This window comes from Pelodiscus sinensis, chromosome 18 (assembly GCF_052426305.1).
Source record: "Pelodiscus sinensis isolate ZL-2025 chromosome 18, ASM5242630v1, whole genome shotgun sequence".
In the NCBI taxonomy this organism is placed as follows: domain Eukaryota; kingdom Metazoa; phylum Chordata; order Testudines; family Trionychidae; genus Pelodiscus; species Pelodiscus sinensis.
This window is the reverse complement of record NC_143069.1, coordinates 6,631,031-6,640,177: the sequence shown is the minus strand read 5'-3', so window position 1 is coordinate 6,640,177 and position 9,147 is coordinate 6,631,031. Positions and strand designations below refer to the sequence as shown.

The window sequence follows — 9,147 nt, the reverse complement described above, 5'->3', positions numbered from 1 at the left end:
ATCGAACTAGCGGAGCGCTTAGTTCGAACTAGGAAAACCTCATTTTACGAGGCTTAAGCCTAGTTCGAACTTACTAGTTCGAATTAAGGGCTGTGTAGCCCCTTAATTCGAACGAGTGGGAGGCTAGCCCTCCCCAAGTTTCCCTGGTGGCCACTCTGGCCAACACCAGGGAAACTCTATGCCCCCCTCCCGGTCCCGGACCCCTTAAAGGGGCACGGGCTGGCTACGGTGCCCGTGCCAGGTGCAAGCCTGCTAGCACCCAGCCAGCAGACCCTGCACCTGGCACGGCACAGAGCCACCCACCCGATGTCCCCCAGCCCACCCCCTCTTCCCGGGACCAGGCTGGCGGCTCCCGGAAGCTTGCCCGGGACCGCAAGAGGCGGGTACATTCCTGGGCTAGTGCGGACATCGTGGACCTCGTCCACGATCTCCGCACTAGGCACAGGAAAGTGGCCATCTAGGGCAGGAGAGCTGCCAGCCTGGCCACCCAGGAGCAGGTTTGCATGAAAATCAAGGGGGTCCACTGAGACCCCCGACCCTGAGCCCTGAGCTTACAATGGCCGTCCTGGGTCAGACCAAAGGTCCATCTAGCCCAGTAGCCTGTCTGCCGACAGCGGCCAACCCTAGGGACCGTGGAGGGGATGGACCAAAGACAGTGACCAAGCCATTTGTCTCGTGCCATCCCTCTCCAGCCTTGCACAAACTTTGGGCAGGGACACCACTCCTACCCCCTGGCTAAGACTACTCCATGGACCCAACCTCCATGACTTGATCTCACTTCCCTTTCAACTCTGTTCTAGTTGTAGCCTTCACAGCCTCCTGCAGCAAGGAGTTCCACCGGTTAACTATTTGCTTTGTCAAGAAGAACAACTTTCTCTTACTAGTTTCAAGCCTGCTACCCAGTCCTTTCCTTTGGTGTCCTCTAGTCCTTCTTTATGGGAACTCAGGAAGAACTTTTCTCAATGCACCCTCTCCACCCAACCCCTGCTTTTAGAGACCTCTATCCTGTCCCCCCTCCGTCTCCTCTTTTCTAAGCTGAACAGCCCCAGTCTCTGTAGCCTCTCTTCATCTGGGACCTGTTCCCAACCCCTTATCATGTTAGTTGCCCTCCCCTCTCCCAGCCTTAATCTTCCCCTCTCCCACCTCCTTTTCCCAGTCTCCCCCAGTTTTGTTCAATAAAGACAGAGTCAATGTTGGAAGAAACGTTATCTTTATTTTGTACATCAATAAGAAGGGGGGCTAGGGAAGGGTAAGTGGAAGGAGGTGAGGGAGGAATGGGGTACGAGCCCCCGATGGGGAGGACTGGGCTGGCTCTGCAGGCTTCTGGGGGTGGAAGCTCTCCTGCAGCCCCCCGATTACCCCCTCTCCCCAGATGGCAGCCTGTGGCAAGTGCAGCCGGGCTGATGGCTGAGTGGTGTGATGTGCCCAGTGTGGGTACTCCGGGCACTCCAAGCCAGGACTGGTTTTCAAGCGGGGCACCCCTTAGAACTGTCTGTCCGGGGTGGGGGTCGGGACCCTTTAAGCGCAGCCCTCGGCTAGCCTGAGACTGCATCTCCACGCTCTAAGTCCTCCTCTGATGCCCTGCTGGCACTGCTTCCGGCCATCCTTAAGCCCTGTTCAGAGTCCACTCAATGTGGACTTGCTAGTTCGAATTAGCAAAACTAGTTTTTAGTTCTAGACCCGTTAGTTCGAATTAGCTTAGTTCGAACTAGCGCTGTAGTGTAGACATACCCAAAGAGAGGAGCCAGCAGGGGTAGAATGAATTGTGTACCAGGTCCTGGAAACAAGAGCATCTCCTCCAGATCACCCATCCACACCTGAACTGTTTAAAAGCTTGGCTGCCAATAAAGACACCTTAGCTCAGCAAATGCCAAGCCAGGCACCTGTGTTTGGACACGAGGGGTGCACAGGGATGTGAGAACCAGGAAGGCTGATCTGTGAATTCACCCCCAACCGTCCCAGTACAAGACAGACGCTTGCGCCAACCAGCAGGGGTCACTGCTCCTCCGGTTTGGCTTGGACAAAGGTGCCCATCTGTTTGGTGTTCGCGTCTCGGAGCTGCGCCAGCTGCCTCTGGCCACGGCGGAGCAGATACTCGATGTGCATCACGTCGGCCCGGGGGATGCTGGCGTTCTTCTGGAACTCGGCCTGGATGCGAGGCAGGAATCCCGGCTTCTCCCGGCCGGCGCGCAGGAACTGCCTGTATAGGCTCAGGACGTGCTTCTGCAGCTTGCTATGCCGGGCCATGGTGCGCCTGGGGAGCCCTCCCAGGCCACGGGGGGGCCAGCGCCACGAGGCAGGGGCTGGAAGTGAACAGAGGCAGAGATGTTAGAGCAGCATCTCATTCCCAGACGCGCCTGTGCAGGCATTTCCATGCACTTTTCACCCCCACCTGCTAGGGTTACCAGATGGTTTAAAAAAAATACCGAACAGCAGGGGCCGGGGGGGGGGAGGGGGCGGGACTGGCTGGAAGAGAGGGGGTGGGGGGGAACCGGCCGCCGGGAAGCAGGGCTGGCTGGGAGGGGGCTGGAGGGAGCGGGGCTGGCCGGGGGGCAACCAGCCGTCGGGAAGCGGGTCTAGTTGGGTTGAGGACCAAGAGGTGGGGGAACCGGCCGGCAGCGCTGCAGAGATGTACCAGAGCCTGGGTCGGATTCATCTTTGGTGGGCCCTGGCTCCTAGACCATAGACACACTCCCCCCCCCCCACCCCCCCGGAGGCCCTAGGGAAAATGGCACCCCGGCCCTGTGGACATGGTGCCCTCTCTGTTTCCCTTGGCCCCGTAGGCACTAAGCTCCACTCCTGCCGCCCAACTCCTACAAGGCCCGACGGATTTCTCTGTGGCCCCCGACCCAAAAAAGGATCCCCCCAGCCTTGCGTTAGGGGATACGAGGGAGTCTGGCTGGGATGTAAGTGCAAATAACTCTGCTCTTAGCAGCTCTGAACCGATGGGCTCTGCCCTGTGCCCCAACCAAGAACCCTAACATAAGAATGGCAGTACTGGGTAGCCTGTCTGCTGACAGTGGCCAGCACCAGGTGCCCCAAAGAGGGTTGACCAAAGACAATGATCAAGCGATTTGTCTCCTGCCATCCTTCTCCAGCCTTCCACAAACAGAGGCCAGGGACACTATTTCTATCTCCTGGCTAATGGCCTTTTATGGACCTAACCTCCGTGAAATTATCTAGCTTCTCTTTAAATCCTGTTATAGTCCTAGCCTTCACAGTCTCCTCTGGCAAGGAGATCCACAGGTTGACTACACCCTGTGTGAAGAAGAACTTTCTTTTATTAGTTTTAAACCTGCTACCCATTAACTTCATTTGGTGTCCTCTAGTTCTTCTATTATGGGAACTAATAAATCACTTTTCTTGATTCACCCTCTCCACACCACTCATGTTTTTATAGACCTCTATCATATCCCCCCTCAGTCTCCTCTTTTCTAAACTGAAAAGTCCCATCGCTTTAACCTCTCTTCATATGGGACCCGTTTCAAACCCCTAATCATGTTAGTTGCCCTTTTCTGAACCCTTTCCAAGGCCAAAATATCTTTTTTGAGGTGAGGAGACCACAGCTGTACACAGTATTCAAGATGTGGGCGTACCATAGTTTTATACAGGGGCACCCTGAGTTACCAAACCACATGACACTGCCCATTAAAAACCCACCAGGACTTACCCAGCGTTTATATGCAGAGGTCCCGCACCAGCAGCGATCTGCACTGGACAGGAAACCATCCGCCCAGCACGCGCGGGAAATCACAGGAACCCAGCCTGGACGGTCCCATGCCCCAGCCCTGACAGAAGAAAATCAAGGTGTGCTTGAAGTGCCACGCCCACCATCCCTTGGTCCTCTGGGGCATTCGGCACATCCTGCTGGGTGAAAGGGCCGGTCACAGCTCCAGGGTCTGTCACACTTCAGGGCCTTTGGCAGCTCCTATTCACCGGGGTCAGGCAGATAATCGCCCCGAGCTTTCCCAGCACTTTTCAGCATCAGCTCTCAAAGGGGGGCAGCGTGACCCCCATGGGAGCAGGGGAATGTCAAAGAAGGAATGGGGCGGGGCAGGGGAGGCAGCCAATGGCTTCTCCTAATGCAGTGGTCCCCAACCATTTGAGGTTGCCGGGCGCCAAGGGGTGTGGCTGTTTGCCCGCAGGGCGCCCTGGAGCGGAGCCCCCCATTGCGCACCCGGGGGCGGGGCCCCCCCATAGACACATTCCCAGGGCCGCCCCCCCCCCCACAAGTACCGCATGCCCAGGGCCGGGCCTCCCACCAAGCGCCGCGCGCCCGGGACCGGCGCTCTCCCCCCAAGCACCGCGTGCCCGGGGCCGGCGCACCCTGCAAGCGCCACGCGCCCGGGGCTGGCACTAGCGCTGACACTCTCCCCCCCCCAAGCACCGCGCGCCCGGGGCCGGCGCTCTCCAAGGACTGTGCGCCCAGGGCTGGCGCACCCTGCAAGTGCCGCACGCCCGGAGCCTGCGCTCCCCCCATGCGCCACGTGGCCATAGCGCGGGCAGCCAATCTGCGGCGCCCCCGGGGCCGGCGCTCACCGTGCACCATGCGCCCGGGGCCAGCTCCGGCACCGCACATGCGCCACGTGCCCGGGGCCAGGCCAGCCCTGAGCACTTGGCGGGCGCATACAAATGCGGGCACCGTGTTGGGGACCACTGTCCTAATGTTAGCAGTGGGGACACCAAGTTCGGAAGTGAATGGTTAACCAGTAAGCCGGTTATGGTTAACCAGAGGGGGCTGGAGCAGCCCTCCACCAGCCATAGGCAGAGGGCACTCTGGCACGCCACGGGTAGGGTTGCTCAGCAGTCACAGCAGTGTGCCAAGGGGGTAGGTGTTGGGGCTGCTCCAAGCCCATCTTTAACACGTCCTACGTGTCCCATTTAATCGGTTAACTGGTTCAACATATTGTTTAACTGGTTAGCTAATTAAATGAGATTTTACATCCCTGGCACCAAGGTGGCTAAAAGTAGGGTTGAATTGGGACTAGAAATTCCAGGATTTTGACTTTTTTTTCCTGATCACACACAGTTCTGCAAATAAATTCACGTTTTGTTTAGATTTTGACTTTTTTTAAATGTAGTACGGTGGATTACGGAAGATAAACTTTAAAGAGACCAAACAAAGAGTCATTTCAGGAATGGAAAACTACATTTTAATGTTCTGAAATGGTGGAGTTTTCCCCTTCCAAACAAAAGGTCACTAAAATCAGCATTTTCCAATGGAAAAACATCCCCTCAGAAAACTTCCTTCCAGCTCTAGTTAAAACGGACGTATTTTGAAGTGTATAATCAACCTCTGGAACTCACTGCAAAAGGATATTAATGATGGTGAAGGAAAGGGGAGGGAATCATAGAATCATAGAGCTGGAAGAGACCTCAGAAGGTCATCAAATCCAGCCCCCTGCTCTAGGCAGGACCAATCCCAACTAAATCAACCCGGCCAGGGCTTTGTCAAGCTGAGACTTAAACACCCGCTGTGTACAGCCTGTCTGATCCCTTCTGGGGAAGCATGGGTGGGAAGAAAGAATTAGACAGGGTTAGACAAACCCGTAGGTCTTGGTTGACTTTGTCCTGCTTCAGGGCAGGGCGCTAAACTTGGGGACTACTCTAGTCAGACCAACATTTCAATCAATCTTGTCAAGAAACAGGCAAAAAAAAAAAACCCAACCCAAACCAGGGAGAAACACGTTCCTTGGTTTGTAAACACAGACACAGAGAACAGCTCCTTCCGTTAGGGGGGGGGTGGGAATAAAGAAAATAATCCCTCGCCCCCTCCCCTTCCTATTTGGTCCTAAAGGATGAAGATTTGTGCAGGCTGCGGGGGCAGGACTGATACTCAGGGAATGGGGAGCATGGGGGAGAAGGGGGCAGCTTGCTTACAATCCAGGGGCAACCCCGTGTCTCGGGGCTGGCCCAGCAGAGGCGGGATTTCTGCAGCGCAGGGGGACACGAGGTGAAACAAGCAGCGACTCGGCCGATTGGGGCTTGTTATTGTAGGGTCGCATTGAAGCAGACACTGGCACCAGCGTCGCCTCCAAGAGCGAGGGGAGTGCGCGGCCTGGTAACCCCGGACGGACCCGGACCTGGACCCCTCTGCGCTGGGGGGCCAGGAGTCACCGCCCCCCGCCCCTCACCTCCGCCTCCTGCCTGCTCGCAGCTCCCGGGCCCGCGGCAGCAGCTGTGCCAGCCAGCTCCGAATGTTGAAACACCAGCAACATTAGCACTCACTTCCCATTGGCTGGAGGGCCCCAGGGGCGGGCGCAGGAAAGGGGAAGCTCCGCCCTTCGAGGGCCACGTGGGCCGGCAGTGGAAGTTGCAAGTCAGCTGGAGGAGAGAGGGGCCCGGCCCGGCCTGCGCACGTGGCTTTCACCGCAGCGCTCACCTGCCCTCACGCCCCACGCTCCTGCTTTTCCCTCCCTGCGTTGTTCGACCCAACCCTCACCCAGGCATCCACCCAGTTCACCCCGATTCTCACCCCTTTTTAAACTTGTTCCTAAGAAACCCCGATCGGTTCCTGGGAAATTCCAAACAACTCTTATCAGTGGTGCCTGTTACATACCAGCTGGGTTTTCCCTGTGATATTTACATACCCCCTGCCTCCTTTTTTCGCCCCTCCCATTTTTTCCTCCCCTGTTCATTTTGGTTCTGGACATACAACACTCCAGTCGTCTGAAGAAGTGGGCTATGCCCAGGAAAGCTCATGATCCCATTGACACGGTTTGTTAATCTTTAAGGTGACTATATGTTGTGTTTTAAGTTTTTCCTGTTACAGACTCACTCAGCTACCCCTCTGAAACTCGTGGGCTCTGTCTACACTGCAGGCTTCTTGCACAAGAACTGTTTTGCAGAAGAGTTCTTGTGCAAAAGGTCTTCCATACGAGCGCGTCCACACTGCCATGTGCTTTTGCAGAAGAGATGTGCTTTTGCACAAGAGCATCCATGGCAGTGTCGACACTCTCTTGCACAAGAAAGCTCTGATGGCCATTTTAGCCGTAGGGGTTTTTTGCGCAAGAAATTCATGTTGCCTGTCTACACTGCCGCCTTCTGGAAGAGCTCTTGTGCAAGAGGGCTTATTCCTCGTGGGGAGAGGAATAACTCTTCCAGAAGAAGCCCTGTTTGCTGATGCTGTACTGTAATACTTGTGCAAAAACACGCACGCAGTGTAGACACTCTGCAAGTTTTTGCGCAAGAACAGCTGTTCTTGTGCAAAAAGCCTGCAGTGTAGACATAGCCTTAGAGGGGCAACCCCAACAGTCATTACTAACAAGGAGTCCTGTGGCACCTTGAAGATTTATTTGGGCATCAGCTGTTGCGGAGGAAAAGCAGGTCCAAGTGTTTTTTACCCCTGGAAGCGGATGCCCAAATACACGTGTTAGTCTTTAAGGTGCCCCAGGGTGCCTCTGTTTAAACAAGTGGAAGAGAAGGGCCTGTGTGCACCTCATAGGATGCCAGGCTAGACTGAAGATCACAATGGCCCTCTCTGGCCTGGAAGTTAATGAATGGTTACATCTGGCCAGGCTGCCTCTCTTTATGCTTGCATTAACTAACTGGGTTATTTGCAGGTGTTGTACTCAGTCCAGCTGTGTCGGAGCGCCTGCTGCTGGAGGAGAACGCAAAAGTTCTGTTACCTGGTTTGTAAGTCTGGAGCCTTCTCTACTGCATGAGGTACAAGCCACCTGGCTCTTCGCTAAAGTTGCAGAGCCGAGTCACTATCGCTGGATGTGGTCTCCGTGCCCAGAGTCCCCAGAGACCACAAACCAGATAAGATTCGAAATCGCCCAAGCAGATTTTTTGCGTAACAACATGCAATAATAGTTGCCAGCGAACAGACTCAGCGCTGCGCCGCTACACTTTATGGAAGCCGTGGCAATGTCCTAACACCCACTGAGCACCATCCAGTGCCCCCACACAGTCAGCTGGTGAACACCATTTGAGGTGAACTTTTATACATTCCTGATGTATCAGGTTGCTACCCCCTGTTACCTGGTTACCGTCCCTTACCTTGCAGAAGGGGGCTTACTTCCTAGTCTTCATACTGTCAACTTACTATCTGTTATGCTGTCAACTTTGACCTGGTCCTGAACATAGGTCGGTATGTACTTTATTTGTGGAAGGTAAATGGTACCAAGATGTTCCTTAGGACAATCCACAGAACTACAGACCGGTCAGCCTCACCTCACTCCCCGGAAAAATCATGGAGGGGATCCTCAAGGAATCCATTTTGAAGCACTTAGAATAAGGAAAGGGATCAGGAGCAGTCAGCATGGATTCACCAAGGGCAAGTCATGCTTGACCAACCTGATTGCTTTCTATGACGAGGTAACTGGCTCTGTGGACATGGGGAATTCAGTGGATGTGATATACCTGGACTTATTCTTGCCAGCAAGTTAAGGAAGTATGGATTGGATTAATGGACTGTAAGATGGATAGAAATTGGGCTAGACTGTTGGGCTCAATGGGTAGTGATCAACAGCTCGATGTCTGACTGGCGGTCAGTTTCAAGCAGAGTACCTCAAAGACCGGTTCTACGGTCGGTTTTGTTCAACATCTTTATTAATGACTGGATGAGGGGATGGATTGCACCCTCAGCAAGTTTGCCTATGTCACTAAGCTAGGGGGAAAGGTAGATACATTGGACGGTAGGGTATATGGTGCAGAGTGTCCAAGACATATTGGAGGATTGGGCCAAAAGAAATCTGATGAGGTTCAACAAGGACAAGTGCAGAGTCCTGCACTTGAATGGAAGAATCCCAAGAATTGTTATAGGCTGGGACCGACTGGCTAAGTAGCAGTTCTGCAGAAAAGGACCTGGGGGTTACAGTGGATGAGAAGCTGGATATGAGTCAACAGTGTGCCCTTGTAGCCAAGAAGGCTAATGGCATATTAGGGTGCATTAGGAGGAACATTGCCAGCAGATCTAGGGAAGTGATTATTCCCCTTTATTGGGATGTGGTGAGGCCACGTCTGGAGTATTGTGTCCAGTTCTGGGCCCCCCACTACAGGAAGGATGTGGACACATTGGAGAGGGTCCAGTGGAGGGCAACAAAAATTATTAGGAGGCTGGAGCACATGACTTAGGAGAGGCTGAGGGAGTTGGGCTTGTTTAGTCTGCAGAAGAATGACGGGGGATTTGATAGCAGCCTTTAA

The 9,147-nt window shown here is 54.5% G+C and overlaps 1 long non-coding RNA gene across 1 annotated transcript; it reads right to left on the bottom strand.

Annotated features, from left to right (window-relative positions):
* Positions 1-1,200: 1,200 nt before the first annotated feature.
* On the bottom strand, positions 1,201-6,212 carry LOC149523178 (uncharacterized). The gene is made up of 3 exons (XR_016347212.1): positions 6,135-6,212; positions 3,671-3,788; positions 1,201-2,303 (listed from the first exon to the last, which is right to left on the bottom strand). It is a non-coding gene; the product is annotated as an uncharacterized LOC149523178 (long non-coding RNA).
* Positions 6,213-9,147: the final 2,935 nt, after the last annotated feature.